Source organism: Bufo bufo, chromosome 5 (assembly GCF_905171765.1).
Source record: "Bufo bufo chromosome 5, aBufBuf1.1, whole genome shotgun sequence".
NCBI lineage: Eukaryota > Metazoa > Chordata > Amphibia > Anura > Bufonidae > Bufo > Bufo bufo.
This window is the reverse complement of record NC_053393.1, coordinates 247777337-247794770: the sequence shown is the minus strand read 5'-3', so window position 1 is coordinate 247794770 and position 17434 is coordinate 247777337.

Here is a 17434-nt window from a genome sequence, read left to right as displayed (position 1 = left end):
TTGGGTTCATTGAGAACATGGTTGTTGTTCAATAATAAAATTAATCCTCAAAAATACAACTTGCCTAATAATTCTGCACTCCCTGTAAAGCAGACAAGGTTTTCTCTACCGATAACAAGCAGCTCCAAGATGGACTGGATTTGAGAAATAAAATGTTGGAGCTGGAAAAACTAATGTCACCTGAAATCAGACTATGGTGGGACCACACCACCCTGACTAAATATATGGAAAAAGCTATGATACGCATGGGATTAAGATAGAAAAAAATTCCCACCATCGTTTTTTCAGACACATTTATGGAACGTTGGAATGAGATTCTGTCAGCCAGTTCTATGAAACTGATGTCTTTAATCGTTGAACAAGAGGGAGAGAAACTCACAACATTACAAATGCAAATTGAACAAGTCAAGGATAGTCTCAAACAACATGAATCCTCTGCAGAATTTGAAACCAATTTGTACCAAAAAATTACATCTTCGGTACAGACACTGGAAGAGAACATAATAGAATTGAAACATACCAAGTTACAACAAGATCTCTTTGACTATAAACATAATCAAGTATATGAGTGGGGCAGCAGGGAGAAAATACGGCATACTTTGAGGTCTATTTAAAAAAAAAAAAAAAGAGCAAACTTGGGTCCAAGATCCCCACAGTAAGCTTTAACTCTTCAGAGTCTGATTGCCCTCAAATAACAGCCGACTTCCAAGACTCTTTGGGACATAAATCTTCCATGGAGTCGGATTATGATTCTCCTCCTGGAAAAGTGTCATATTATAAAAAACAGAAGACAAAAAAGGACAGACAGTCAAAAAAAGATTTAGACGCCGCGGAGGGCGCCAACACAAAAAAGCCATATACCATGGCTACCTGACACCAGAGAAAATAAAGGAGGACACATCATGTACAGTTTTTGATGTACTGTAGTTAATTTATCCAATACTGTACTAACTTGTGATCAAATTAATTTGCTGAAGTTGGGTTTAAATTTTGCACCCACCAATGAGTTTGACCTGTTCTTTACCCTGATTGATACAAACAAATTTGTCCGGGACCTTACGGTCTTAGGACATTTCCAGGGTGTGGAGGACAGTTCAGACCCAGCGGTTTCTTTCACTGCTCCAATTAATGAATTTAGTAACCTGTCTTATGCTGAACAAATGTCATTGGTCAATTTATGTGAACTCCAGTCTGAACATAGAACTGCGGTTTCTGCAACACAACAATTCAAAATCCAGAATCCGCCCTTCTATCCTCTAACAGCGCGAACGTCAGGGATGGATATCTTCCAGGAAGTCCTAGAGAAGCGTCTTCTCTCTATCCACAGAAAATAGCACAACAAAAACCACACAATTTAACCAAAAAACAGAAAGTTGCCTGGGATGAGTTAAAAAACAGAGAGGACATTATTATCAAAATGGCAGACAAGGGGGGCGCAGTGGTGGTATTGGATAAATTAGTCTATCAATAGCAAATGTATCGAACACAATATTTGGATCTCTTATGTGAAGGTAGAGACCAAGGCTTTTTTTTTGCAACAAGCAATACACCTATTTGAATGTGGAATCGTCCGTTACTCCCATCATACATGCACTACTCAAAATACATAAGGGGTTAAAACCCCCACCACTCCACCCCATAGTGTCTGGTATTGGCTCCCATACTGAAAGGCTGGGAGAGTGGTTAGATGTGATTCTGCAACCTTTAGTCAAGCGAGCTCCAGGTTATGCTATGATGATTTGCTCATTATTTGGAGCGGCGATATGCCTGCCATTCTCTCCTTCATTGATTATTTAAATGACAATCCCTATAATCTTAGTTTCGTCAGTTTACATTGTAAGTCTTCCATTAATTTTCTGGATTTAACCCTAAAAGGTGTCCCAACCAGATCATACACACTGCCAATTTCCATAAATCCACTGCGGGGAACACAATTCTCAGAGCAGATAGCCACCACCCGATCCATATTATTAAAGCCATACCTGTAGGCGAATACATCAGAGCAAGAAGAAACTGTAGTGATAATGTTTCATATACTGCTGAATGCAGCAATATTGCTGCACGCTTGTCAACCAGAGGATATCCATTATGGATGATTACTAGAGCAGAAACAATAGCTCGCAATAAAAACCGCAAGGACCTCCTCTTTAAAAATAGTATGCAGTACAGCAAAAAGGGTAACATTAATAATATTAATAATAGTAACATCAATAATAAAAGAATACCGACTCTTGTACTCACCTATAGCAAACAATTCAACCTTATCAAACAGGCCGTCTCTGACAGTATTTCAATCTTGTTTGAAGATGACGCCCTGTATGATCTATTAAAAGATGGATATAGAGTGGTTCCCAGATGTTCTCCTACACTAGCGTCCTCTCTTTCCCCTTCTCTATTTACGTCTATGCCCAAAAAAAAACAAAAAACAGTACCTGGTTAAAATACGTTGGATTTAGTTGATGTGGCAGCAATCCCTCTAGGACGTGTAACTGTACTGTATGTAGTGCCCACACAAATCTTCAATGATTCGAATCATAGCACAAGCTTTGCCATCAAATCTTATATAAATTGTAGTCACAGATGGTGTTGCAGAAAGCTGGAACTTATAAATAAACATCCGACTGGCTTGATCACAAACTAAGGAGCATATGGGTGAGCCCTATAAAACCCCTAGAGCTCTCCCTGACTGCTATGCCCATGCAAAGGTCTTTATGGTAGACGATTGCATGCCCACGTACCTTATACTGTGTGACACCTGAAAACCCTATAATAGTGAGGGGACACGACCACCGGCTCCCTGCACTTAATACGGACGGAGTCAGGGTCACCTAGAATCAAGCCAGCAAGGAAACACAAATAAAGGAAAAGGACTTATCTGAGGAATCAGCAGTAGCAGCCTCCAGCAGTGAACAACTAATCCAGGAAGAAGTATAAACCGCAAAGTGAGGCAGTATGGGAGGGAATATAAAGGGAGACAATTAGTGTAAATAGGTGACAGCTGGGAGAAGGAAAGGAGATGACAAAGTGAAACCAAAACAAAGAACCTCATGCAAGAGGTAGAGAAGAACGTCTAACAGACCTTCTCACAGAACTGGCGGTGACAGTACCCCTCCCACTAGGGGTGGACTCCGGACACTCAGAGCCCACCTTCTCAGGATGAGACCTATGGAAAGCACTGATGAGACGAGTGGCCTTAATGTCCGCCACTGGGACCCACATCCTCTCCTCAGGACCATAACCCTCCCAATGAACGAGGTACTGGAGAGAACCGCGGATAATGCGAGAATCCACAATCCTAGAGACCTGAAATTCAAGATTACCATCAACATCAATCGGAGGAGGAGGCAAAGAGGAAGGTACAGTGGGTTGGACATAAGGTTTTAATAGGGACCTGTGAAAAACATTATGGATCTTCCAAGTCTGAGGAAGATCAAGACGGAAGGCAACGGGATTGATGATGGACAAGATCTTGTAAGGCCCAATAAACTTAGGACCCAACTTCCAGGAGGGAACCTTCAGTTTGATATTCTTTGTAGACAACCACACCAGATCACCCACATTCAGGTCCGGACCAGGCACACGTCTCGTATCCGCCACACGCTTATATCTCTCACTCATCCTCTTCAGATTACCCTGAATCTTTTGCCAAATAAATGACAAAGACGAGGAAAATCTCTCCTCATCAGGTAAACCAGAAGACCCCTCTCCAGAGAATGTCCCAAACTGTGGATGAAACCCATATGCACCAAAAAATGGTGACTTATCAGAGGACTCCTGGTGACGGTTATTTAAAGCAAACTCAGCAAGGGACAAAAAAGAACACCAATCCTCCTGATTCTCTGCCACAAAACAGCGCAGATATGTCTCCAGATTCTGATTGACGCGTTCGGTCTGACCATTCGACTGCGGGTGAAAATCAGAAGAGAACGACAACCGAACCCCCAAGCGAGAACAGAAGGCCTTCCAGAATCTGGAAACAAATTGCGTGCCCCTATCAGAAACGATGTCTGAAGGAATGACATGCAATTTAACAATGTGATCAATAAACGCTTGCGCCAGCGTCTTAGCATTGGGTAACCCAGGAAAGGGAATGAAATGCAGCATTTTGCTAAAACGGCCCACTACTACCAGAATCACAGTCTTCCCCCGAGGAACGAGGCAGGTCCGTAATGAAGTCCATGGACAGATGCGTCCAAGGACGAGAAGGAATGGGTAACGGGAGAAAAGAACTCGATGGCCGTGAATGAGGGACCTTGGCACGAGCGCAGGTCTCGCAGGCTGCCACAAAACCCTCAACCGTCTTACGAAGAGCCGGCCACCAGAATCTCCGAGCAATAAGATCCACTGTGGCTCTACTCCCCAGGTGCCCAGCAAGGACAGTATCGTGGTGCTCCTTAAAAACCTTGTGTCGTAAAGCGAAAAGCACAAACAACCTCCCAGGGGGACAAAGATCAGGAGCCTCTGCCTGGGCTGCCTGAACCTCTGCCTCCAAATCAGGATAAAGAGCAGAGACGACCACCCCTTCAGCCAAAATGGGACCCGGGTGTTCAAAGTTCCCCCCTCCTGGACAAAGTTCCCCCCTCCCGGAAAACAACGTGACAGGGCATCCGCCTTCACATTTTTAACCCCAGGGCGGAACATAACAACAAAATTAAACCTAGAAAAGAACAAAGACTATCTGGCCTGTCTCGGGTTCAGACGCTTGGCCGATTCTAAGTAGGCCAGATTCTTATGGCTGTAAACACGGTAATAGGGTTCTGGGTCCCTCTAACCAATGGCGCCATGCCTCAAAAGCTAATTTGATGGCCAACAACTCCCTATCGCCCACATCGTAATTTCTCTCTGCAGAGGAGAGTTTCCTTGAGAAAAATGCAAAAGGTCGCCATTTGGCAGGAGAGGGACCCTGAGATAAGACCGCACCCACACCTCAGAAGCGTCCACCTCAACAATAAACGGTAGAGAGACATCAGGTTGTACCAAAATGGGAGCGGAAGCAAAACTCTCTTTGATAGTAGAAAAGGCTTTAAGCGCATCTACCGACCACGATGAAAAATCTACCCCGTTTTTAGTCATATCAGTGAGTGGCTTAACAACAGAGGAATAATTCAAAATTAACTTTCTGTAATAATTGGCAAAACCCAAAAACTGCATCAGCACCTTCTGATTCTCAGGAAGCTCCCAATCAAGCACAGCGCTGACCTTCTCAGGGTCCATGCGAAAACCAGAAGCGGAGAGAAGAAAACCAAGAAATTTAATCTCCGGAACCGCAAACACACATTTTTCCAGTTTAGCGTACAATTTATTATCCCGCAGAATCAGCAAGACCTGACGTAGGTGGTCTCGATAAGTCTTGAAATCAGGAGAAAAAATCAAAATGTCATCTACAGTCGTGGCCAAAAGTTTTGAGAATGACAAAAATATTAGTTTTCACAAAGTTTGCTGCTAAACTGCTTTTAGATCTTTGTTTCAGTTGTTTCTGTGATGTAGTGAAATATAATTACACGCACTTCATACGTTTCAAAGGCTTTTATCGACAATTACATGACATTTATGCAAAGAGTATTTGCAGTGTTGGCCCTTCTTTTTCAGGACCTCTGCAATTCAACTGGGCATGCTCTCAATCAACTTCTGGGCCAATTCCTGACTGATAGCAACCCATTCTTTCATAATCACTTCTTGGAGTTTGTCAGAATTAGTGGGTTTTTGTTTGTCCACCCGCCTCTTGAAGATTGACCACAAGTTCTCAATGGGATTAAGATCTGGGGAGTTTCCAGGCCATGGACTCAAAATGTCAACGTTTTGGTCCCCGAGCCACTTAGTTATCACTTTTGCCTTATGGCACGGTGCCCCATCGTGCTGGAAAATTGTTCTTCACCAAACTGTTGTTGGATTGTTGGAAGAAGTTGCTGTTGGAGGGTGTTTTGGTACCATTCTTTATTCATGGCTGTGTTTTTGGGCAAAATTGTGAGTGAGCCCACTCCCTTGGATGAGAAGCAACCCCACACATGAATGGTCTCAGGATGCTTTACTGTTGGCATGACACAGGACTGATGGTAGCGCTCACCTTTTCTTCTCCTGACAAGCCTTTTTCCAGATGCCCCAAACAATCGGAAAGAGGCTTCATCGGAGAATATGACTTTGCCCCAGTCCTCAGCAGTCCATTCACCATACTTTCTGCAGAAGATCAATCTGTCCCTGATGTTTTTTTTGGAGAGAAGTGGCTTCTTTGCTGCCCTTCTTGACACCAGGCCATCTTCCAAAAGTCTTCGCCTCACTGTGCGTGCAGATGCGCTCACACCTGCCTGCTGCCATTCCTGAGCAAGCTCTGCACTGGTGGCACTCGGATCCCGCAGCTGAATCCTCTTTAGGAGACGATCCTGGCGCTTGATGGACTTTCTTGGACGCCCTGAAGTCTTCTTAACAAGAATTGAACCTCTTTCCTTGAAGTTCTTGATGATCCTATAAATTGTTGATTGAGGTGCAATCTTAGTAGCCACAATATCCTTGCCTGTGAAGCCATTTTTATGCAACGCAATGATGGCTGCACGTGTTTCTTTGCAGGTCACCATGGTTAACAATGGAAGAACAATGATTTCAAGCATCACCCTCCTTTTAACATGTCAAGTCTGCCATTTTAACCCAATCAGCCTGACATAATGATCTCCAGCCTTGTGCTTGTCAACATTCTCACCTGAGTTAACAAGACGATAACGGAAATGATCTCAGCAGGTCCTTTAATGACAGCAATGAAATGCAGTGGAAAGTTTTTTTTGGGATTAAGTTAATTTTCATGGCAAAGAAGGACTATATTCTGGAGTATATGTAAATTGCTATTATAAAAACTTAAGCAGCAACTTTTCCAATTTCCAATATTTATGTAATTCTCAAAACTTTTGGCCACGACTGTAGATACACCAGTACAAATTTCCCCATTAAATGATAAAAAAATGCTGTTCACAAAATGTTGGAAGACGGCCGGAGCATTCATCAAACCAAAGGGCATAACCAAATTCTCGAAATGACCCTCAGGGGTATTGAAGGCCGTCTTCCATTCGTCCCCTTCCCTGACCCTGACTAGGTTGCATGCCCCTCTTAAATCCAACTTAGAAAAAACTTTAGCCCCAACAATCTGGTTAAACAGGTCCGGGATCAGAGGAAGTGGATATGGGTCACTAATCGTGATACGGTTCAGCTCCCTGAAATCCAGACAAGGTCTTAAAGAACCATCTTTTTTCTTAACAAAAAAAAAAACAGCGGCAACAGGTGACTTCGAGGGTCGGATGTGTCCCTTTTCTCCGGCTCTCAGAGATATAAGTACGCATAGCGACTCTTTCAGGTTGGGAGAGATTGTATAAAAGTGATTTTGGCAGTTTGGCGCCTGGGATGAGATTAATAGGGCAGTCGTACTCCCGGTGCGGGGGCAACTCCTGGACACCACACTTGGAAAACACATCCGAAAATTCAGAAAGAAAAGATGGCACAGTCTTGGTAGATACCTCTGAAAGAGACGCCGTGAGGCAATTCTCTCTGCAAAACTCACTCCAACTATTTATTTGCCTTGCTTGCCAATCAATGGTGGGGTTATGTTTAGTGAGCCAGGGTAGCCCCAACACTAGAGGAGTAGGTAATCCGCCTAAGACGAAACATGACATATCCTCAACATGAGCGCCTCCCACAGTCAAACGGATATTGTGAACTATGCCCTTTAACGATCTTTGAGAAAGTGGAGCGGAATCGATAGCAAAAACAGGTATATCCTTTTCCAAAGTGCACCTGGAAACCATGCGTTGTTGCAAATTGATTATCAATGAGATTGACAGCTGCTCCACTATCTACAAAAATCTCACAAACAATGTTCTTGCTGTCTAGCGCCACCCTGGCAGGTAGGAGAAAACGGGAACTACAAGTAAACGGCAAACCTTCAATTTCCACATCAACCTTGCCAATAGTAGCAAATAGAAAGTTTTTAGAGGTTTTTTTTCTTTTTGTTTTTCTTTTATTACCCTCAGAAAACTCCATGAATCTCCTAGAGGGGCAAACATTAGCCAAATGATTTATACCCCCACAACAGAAACAAACCCTCCTCTGAGAGCTGAATCCTCTACTATCAGAGGCAAGCAAACCCAGCTGCATGGCCTTCTCCTCAGAGGGGATTGAGAGAGACTGAGACCCCTGCGCACTGAATTGGACTGAATATGACAGGAAGGAGTAGTCTCCTCTCTCTCTCTAAGACGCCTGTCAATACGAACAGCTAGAGACATGGCAGATTCTAATGAGGCTGGTCTCTCATGAAAAGCAAATGCATCTTTCAATCTTTCCGAAAGACCATGGCAAAATTGACTTCGGAGTGCAGCATCATTCCAACCAGTATCAGCTGCCATCTCCAAAATTCAGAACAATATATCTCTGCGGACTGTTTACCCTGGCATAAAAGAGGCAGTTTAGATTCAGCCAGAGCAATACGATCCGGGTCATCATATATCTGCCCCAGGGCTACAAAAAATTCATCCACCGATCGGAGGGGCCATGCCCCCACCGGCAGCGAAAAGGCCCAAGACTGAGCGTTATCCCTGAGCAGCGAGATGATGATCCCCACCCTCTGCTCCTCATCACCAGAGGAATGGGGAAGTAGGCAAAAATGGAGTTTACAAGCCTCTCTAAAGCGAACAAAATTCTCACTACCCCCGGAGAACATATCCGGAAGCGAGATCTTAGGCTCGGAACAAACTCCATGAACGCCAGCAGAACCGGTCACCTGAAACTGAGACACAGTTTTACAGAGATCTGCTACCTCCAGCGAAAGACCTTCCATGCGGTCAATCAAGGCTGAAAGCGGATCCATGCTTAAGACGGTTATGGCGGTTTATAATGTCACGGATGGTGTTGCAGAAAGCTGGAACTTATAAATAAACATCCGACTGGCTTGATCACAAACTAAGGAGCATATGGGTGAGCCCTATAAAACCCCTAGAGCTCTCCCTGACTGCTATGCCCATGCAAAGGTCTTTATGGTAGACGATTGCATGCCCACGTACCTTATACTGTGTGACACCTGAAAACCCTATAATAGGGAGGGGACACGACCACCGGCTCCCTGCACTTAATACGGACGGAGTCAGGGTCACCTAGAATCAAGCCAGCAAGGAAACACAAATAAAGGAAAAGGACTTATCTGAGGAATCAGCAGTAGCAGCCTCCAGCAGTGAACAACTCATCCAGGAAGAAGTATAAACCGCAAAGTGAGGCAGTATGGGAGGGAATATAAAGGGAGACAATTAGTGTAAATAGGTGACTGCTGGGAGAAGGAAAGGAGATGACAAAGTGAAACCAAAACAAAGAACCTCATGCAAGAGGTAGAGAAGAACGTCTAACAGACCTTCTCACAGAACTGGCGGTGACAGATGGGGGTCATATATGTAAGCAAATCACTGTGATTTATTATATGTGGGCAATACAACAAGAAAACTTAAAACAAGAATCGTAGAACATCTCAACTACATTACAAATGCATCCTATACCAACATCTCCAGTGCAGCCAAACATTTTATCACTAAACATAATAGAAGTTTACAGTTTTTTGTGATTACGGTATAGAGAAGGTCTGCCCTTCCCTTCGCGGAGGCAACCTGAAAAGACTCATTTTACAGAGAGAAGCCTTCTTGATCTTCCGTTTGAAAACCAGAAGTCTTAATTTAAAGAAAGAGCTCATGCATGTTTATTGAAAACAAACATGAAGCTTTTATTGCATTATATATATTTCAAACAGTAATCTTGGTGGACTAACCTAGCCTTGTATATTTTAGGAAGAAGAAACGAAATGGACACCATCCCATTAGCATTAATGGTGGAAACGTGGAGATAGTTCAAAGTTTCAGATTCTTGGGAGTTCATATTAGTCAGGACCTGTCATGGATAAAAAACACAACAGAAATTACCAAAAAAGGCCTTCAGAGGCTTTATTTTCTGTGGAGTCTGAAGAAAGCACAACTCCCAAAACATCTGCTAGTCAATTTTTACAGGTGCACCATAGAATCTGTTATCACATACTTCATTACAGTGTGGTACTCCGGCTGCTCTTCTGAGGACAAGAAGACCCTCAAGCGCATCATCAGAATGGCTGGCAGAATCACTGGTACTCAGTTACCATCACTGGATGACATCTTCACTGCTTGCTGCAGCAACATGGCAAAAATCATCTGCGGGGATCCAACTCACCCCGGCCACAGCCTTTTCATTCCCCTACCCTCTGGTAGGCGTCTTAGAGCCCTACACGCATGCACCACTAGGCTAAAGAACAGCTTTTACCCCAAAGCAATCAGTATCTTAAATGCTCAGAGACTATTGCCCCTTCCTAGGATAGAAACTACAACAGACTGAAAGTGACTGCTGCATTCATGAACCCATGATGATCTCTTGTCTGCAGTGGTGTCTGATCAGTGTGTATATATACTCATAAGCACTTCCCACTTTGCTCTTGCTATATATATATATATATATATATATATATATATATACTGTGAACTGTGAATAGTAATGCTTTCTAGTGCAATGTTTTTTTTTTTTCTAGTGTAATGCTTTAGTTTAAATGTCAGTTCTTGTTCCTCTGTCCATGGCATCTAGGATTGCTCCAAACAACATTTCATTGTATTGTACATTGTATTGTACAGTGACAATAAAGGCATCTTATCTTATCTTATATCAAATGTTTTCCAGCATATGCCAGTATTCAGACCTAGCGGTTTGCTAGCAGACTCCAGCACTACCATATATGGTATATTTGGTGGTTCATTGGTGGTCTCTTTTTGCAGACAAATTTGTGTGGTCTGAATTGCATTCTATTCCTATTTTAATCACATGATCACTATGGTTTTATCTTGTTTTGAATAATAGTTTTTGTATAGCAACTTTTGTATGCTTCAGAATATATATCAAAACTCTTGGGATTTCTCCCCATCTGCTGGATTAGTGATCACACATGATCCCTTTTTCCAACCCCCATTCAGGGGAGTAGCCTAAACAGAAATTTTCTTTATAAGCCCAGCTGAGGAGAGATTTCCCACAAGTCACGCATAAGAACAGTTTTGTTTGAAACGCATTGACTTTAAGATGGATGTTACTGGATGTTGTTGAATTGCTGCCTGAATTTTACCACTACAATAAAGGAACGCACAGTATCTTTATACAGTATCTTTCTCTGTGCTGGATTCATTTTCATTAGCCATGTTTCTACAAACAGTCATCCCTGGTAATTGGCCTGATTATCGGTCGGTGTAAAATGACCTTTAGAGCATTTTGCTCAGCATTTTCCCTGTGTTTATCTCTTTTTACTTTACTTCATTAACAGTTTATAATATATATTTTTACATTTCTTATTTCATTAGGAATCATATGTAAGTATAGACAATGTACAATCTAGCAATCAGTCCATGTTCAAAACTTTCTTTGTAAATGTCTTTCTGCCTTCAATTCAATTTGCTTTTATTTTTTGGACAATGAATTGAACTTGGGAACAAACCATTGTTCACTCTCATTACAGTGTCAGGTTGACCTACTCACTCAGGTAAAGATCCATAACTAAACTTGAAAGGGTTGAGACAATTAAAATATGTCCTTATGACCAATAGAAATTATGTGTCAAAGTTAGTAAATTTGGATGAGTCAATAGTGAAGAAAGCAAAGAGGCATCACTGCATTAAAACATTGAGCGCTATCTGTAGACTCTTCCCACTGTTGGTGCCTACAACTTTACTACCTTAGTAGTATATACCAGATTCAACTCCCTGAGTAGTCTTCAACATTTGGGACAGAAATGTTCCATGCAAAATTTAAGGGTGGTCAGTTTATTTTAGGGGCATCTTAGAGTTATTTAGCATCAGGTCATGGTTGCAATTTTGATTGGCCTTATGAAAGGGTTGTCTCTTATAGATTAGGGTTGCTGGAAGTGATAGCCCTCCACCAGAACATATTTAAGAGGTTATCCTGCCCGGCTGAGATGTAGTGTATAAGTCGCTGTCACCACTGAGGGCTGTGATTGGCCTCAGTGGTCATGGGACCAAGACGCTTGAATCATAAGCAGATGGAAACAGAGCAGTGGCGAGTGTTTTTTTTAATACTCAGGGGCACAGTTTAGGAAAAGTCTGGACAAACCCTTTAAGGACTGTAATCATCCCTCCTACTGTACCTGAATTTCTCCCTTTAAACTCACATATGGCTGTTCTGGGTTTTGCAGGTTTCCTTCATCTGAGCGCCACCACCTCTTCAGAAGGGTGGTGAAAGTTAAACCCCTGCTGATTTATATTGATGATCATAAGTTGTAAAAGCCTGATCTTACTATACAGTATACACAATATCACTCTCAATACACCGACCAGCCATAACATTAAATCTGCTGACAAGTGAAGTGAATAACATTGATTATATTTTTACCTGTGAATGCTAGTTGACTGGATGAGAACACCTCTTAATGGTAGGTATTGTGGAATGTTCCCCGTATACAGTGGTTCGTACTGTACCAAGTGCCCATAGAAAGGTGAACCAGCAACAGTTGAGATGGGCTAACCCTTATTAGTACACACAGGGAGTGAAAGCTAGCCTAGTCTAATTGCACATAAGAGCTGCTCTAGCATATATTGCAGAAATTATTAACGCTGACTATGATAGAAAAGTGTCAGAATTCACAGTGTACTGCAGCTTGCTGCCAGTCATAGTGCCCATGCTGACTCTGTCCGCTGTTGAAACACTTACAATGGGCAAGTCAGCATCAGAGCTGAACCATGAACCAATGTTGGCAAATGTGATGGTCTGATTAATTATGTTGTCTTTTTTTTCTTTTTTTAACCCTTTCATGACCAAGCCATTTTTCACCTTTCTGCCCAGGCCATTTTTAGCAAATCTGACATGTGTCATTTTATGTGGTAATAACTTTAAAACGCTTTTACTTATCCAGGCCATCCTGAGATTGTTTTCTTGTCACATATTGTACTTCATGACAGTGGAAAAATTTAGTCAAAAAATGGCATTTTTATTTATAAAAAAAATACCAAATTTACCAAGAATTTGGAAAAAGTTGCAAATTTCCAAATTTCAATTTCTCTACTTTTATAATAGTAATAACTTCAAAAATAGTTACTACTTTACATTTTCCATATGTCTACTTCATGTTTGGATAATTTTGTGAATGCCATTTTATGTTTTAGGGACGTTAGAAGGCTTAAAAGGTTAGAAGCAAATCTTTAAATTTTTTTGAACATTTCCAAAACCCACTTTTTAAGGACCAGTTGAGGTCTGAAGTCACTTTGTGAGGCTTACATACTAGAAGACACATTTTAGAAAATACATTCCTTAAGGTATTCAAAACTGATTTTACAAACTTTGTTAACCATTTAGGTGTTCCACAAGAATTAATGGAAAATGAAGATGAAATTTCAGAATTTCATATTTTTGGCAGATTTTCCATTTCAATCAATCTTTTACACTAACAAAGCAAGGGTTAACAGCCAAACAAAACTTAATACACTGCTCAAAAAAATAAAGGGAACACAAAAATAACACATCCTAGATCTGAATTAATTAAATATTCTTCTGAAATACTTTGTTCTTTACATAGTTGAATGTGCTGACAACAATATCACACAAAAATAAAAAAATGGAAATCAAATTTTTCAACCCATGGAGGTCTGGATTTGGAGTCACACTCAAAATTGAAGTGGAAAAACACACTACAGGCTGATCCAACTTTGATGTAATGTCCTTAAAACAAGTCAAAATGAGGCTCAGTAGTGTGTGTGGCCTCCACGTGCCTGTATGACCTCCCTACAACGCCTGTGCATGCTCCTGATGAGGTGGCGGACGGTCTCCTGAGGGATCTCCTCCCAGACCTGGACTAAAGCATCTGCCAACTCCTGGACAGTCTGTGGTGCAACGTGACGTTGGTGGATAGAGTGAGACATGATGTCCCAGATGTGCTCAATTGGATTTAGGTCTGGGGAACGGGCGGGCTAGTCCATAGCATCAATGCCTTCATCTTGCAGGAACTGCTGACATACTCCATGAGGTCTAGCATTGTCTTGCATTAGAAGGAACCCAGGGCCAACCGCACCAGCATATGGTCTCACAAGGGGTCTGAGGATCTCATCTCGTTACCTAATGGAAGTCAGGCTACCTCTGGTGAGCACATGGAGGGCTGTGCGGCCCTCCAAAGAAATGCCACCCCACACCATTACTGACCCAATGCCAAACCTGTCATGCTGGAGGTTGTTGCAGGCAGCAGAACGTTCTTCACGGCGTCTCCAGACTCTGTCACGTCTGTCACATGTGCTCAGTGTGAACCTGCTTTCATGTGTGAAGAGCACAGGACGCCAGTGGCGAATTTGCCAATCTTGGTGTTCTCTGGCAAATGCCAAACGTCCTGCACGGTGTTGGGCTGTAAGCACAACAACCACCTGTGGACATCGGGCCCCTCATGGAGTCTGTTTCTGACCGTTTGAGCAGACACATGCACATTTGTGGCCTGCTGGAGGTCATTTTGCAGGGCTCTGGCAGTGCTCCTCCTGTTCCTCCTTGCACAAAGGCGGAGGTAGCAGTCCTGCTGCTGGGTTGTTGCCCTCCTACGGCCTCCTCCACGTCTCCTGATGTACTGGCCTGTCTCCTGGAAGCGCCTCCATGCTCTGGACACTACGCTGACAGACACAGCAAACCTTCTTGCCACAGCTCGCATTGATGTGCCATCCTGGATAAGCTGCACTACCTGAGCCACTTGTGTGGGTTGTAGACTCCGTCTCATGCTACCACTAGAGTGAAAGCACCGCCAGCATTCAAAAGTGACCAAAACATCAGCCAGGAAGCATAGGAACTGAGAAGTGGTCTGTGGTCACCACCTGCAGAACCACTCCTTTATTGGGGGTGTCTTGCTAATTGCCTACAATTTCCACCTGTTGTCTATCCCATTTGCACAACAGCATGTGAAATTGATTGTCACTCAGTGTTGCTTCCTAAGTGGACAGTTTGATTTCACAGAAGTGTGATTGACTTGGAGTTACATTGTGTCGTTTAAGTGTTCCCTTTATTTTTTTGAGCAGTGTATTTATTCCCCTGATTCTGTAGTTTACAGAAACACCCCATATATAGTCGTAAACTGCTGTACGGGCACACGGCAGGGCGCAGAAGGAAAGGAACACCATATGGTTTTGGAAAGCAGATTTCACTGGGATAATTTTAAGCTGCCATGTCACATCTTAAGACTCCCTCATGCACCCCTAGAGTAGAAACTCCCCAAATTTTTTTTTTTAAAACTACGGGATAAGGGGGCAGTTTCGTTGGTACTATTTTAGGGTACATATGATTTTTGGTTGCTCTATATTACACTTTTTGTGTGGCAATATTAACAAAAAATTGCTGTTTTGGCACTGTTTTTATTTTTTGTTATTTATAATGTTTATCTGACAGGTTAGATCATGTGGTATTTTTATAGAGCAGGTTGTTACCAATGCGGCGATACCTAATATGTATGCTTTTTTATTTATTTATGTTTTACACAATAACAGCATTTTTTCAGTGTCTCCATATTCTGAGAGCCCTAGTTTTTTTTTATTTTTTGGGTGATTGTCTAAGGTAGGGTTTCATTTTTTGCAGGATGAGATGACTGTTTGATTGGTACTATTTTGGGGTGCGTATGACTTTTTAATTGCTTGGTATTACATTTTTTGTGATGTAAGGTGACAAAAAAATCGCTTTTTATGACACATTTATTTTTTTTATTTTTTTACGGTGTTCACCTGAGGGGTTAGGTCATGTTATATTTTTATAGAGCAGGTTGTTACAAATGCGGCGATACCCAATATGTATACTTTATTTTTTTATTTTTTTTACATTTAACACAATAAAAGCATTTTTTTTTAAAAAAAATCATGTTTTAGTGTCTCCATGGTCTGAGAGCCATAGCTTTTTAATTTTTTAGGCGATTGTCTCAGGTAGGGGCTCATTTTTTGCAGGATGAGGTGCTGGTTAGATTCGTACTATTTTGGTGGGCATATGCCTTTTCATCGCTTGGCTTTGCACTTTTAGTGATATAACGTGACAAAAAAATGGTTTCTTTAGCACAGTTTTTTTTTTTTTTTTTTTACTGTATTCACCTGATGGGTTAGGTCATGTGATATTTTTATAGGGCCGGTCGACACGGACGCGGCGATACCTAATATGTCTACTTTTATTATTTTCCCTATTATTATTACTTTATTTTGGGAAAAGGGCGCTTTTTTTTTTTACTTGAAACTAAAAACAAATTTGAAAACTTTATTTTTTTAACTTTTGTTTCCACTTTATTTTTTTTGTCCCACTCTGGGACTTCAACTTTTGGGGGTCTGATCCCCTTTACAATGCATTACAATACTTGTGTATTCTAATGCATTGGCTGTAAGTGTATTACTCAATGTAGTTCACTTACAGCCTGCTTCCTGTATGATCCAGGAGGCTGAATCTCACAAGCTCTTCCGGAAGGCAGCCACAATGCCTAAGGAATTCATCGGGCTGCCTTCCCTGCCATCGGGTCCCCGTCACAGCAGTGCGGGGACCCGATCGACTCCCTGAACACATCTGAAGTCCGCACGTGCCGCAGTCAGCGTTGACCGCAGCCGTGCCAGGGTTAATGTGCAGACATTGGTGATTTCACCGATGCTTGCGCATACAGCAGGGGTCCCGCCATCAGTGACTGCTGTACCCCTGCCCCGCATCAGCACATCAGTACATGTAGTCATGTCTGGTTGTGAAGGGCGTGAAGGGGTTAAACGTTTTATTTAACAGATGCAATAAACAGAGTAATATCAATAAAGAGTGGGTATACAAACCCAAGCCAAATATATAGGCATGCACTGACATCAATGTACAAAATCATACTAAAACTGTGTTTATGCAATAGAAGCTAAGGTAGCATGCAATGATTAAGCAGACTATAAAGTATGCAGAAAGGAGCACCATGATCCCCATATCCCCCAGAATTTGGTGGGACAGCCTCTATGTTTATATACTATGTTTTCATATGGAATGATTGTATTCACAAGGGTTTTCCATTGAGACAAGGAAGGGCCTCTCTCACCCATTCATCTTAGAGTGATAGCTTTGCGTGCCAAAAATAGGGATTCAGAAATATCCGGACATAATGAGGATATGTAGTTTCATCTAAAACACCAAATAAACATATGATAGGAAGAGAAAGGCTCAAAAGATCTGAGAGAAATGTAACATCTTCCCAATACTTGTGTCTATATGGTCATGCCAAAAGGAGGTGCCAGAAGTCTGCATCCTCTCTAGTGCATCTGTGGCACCTTGTATGTGCTAACCTTCCCATTTTATATAGACATATGCAAAATAACCGTGGAGCCCCAGTTATGGGTTTTCAACACAGTGAAAGCCAGATATCCCTCAAAGGAAGGAAAACCGA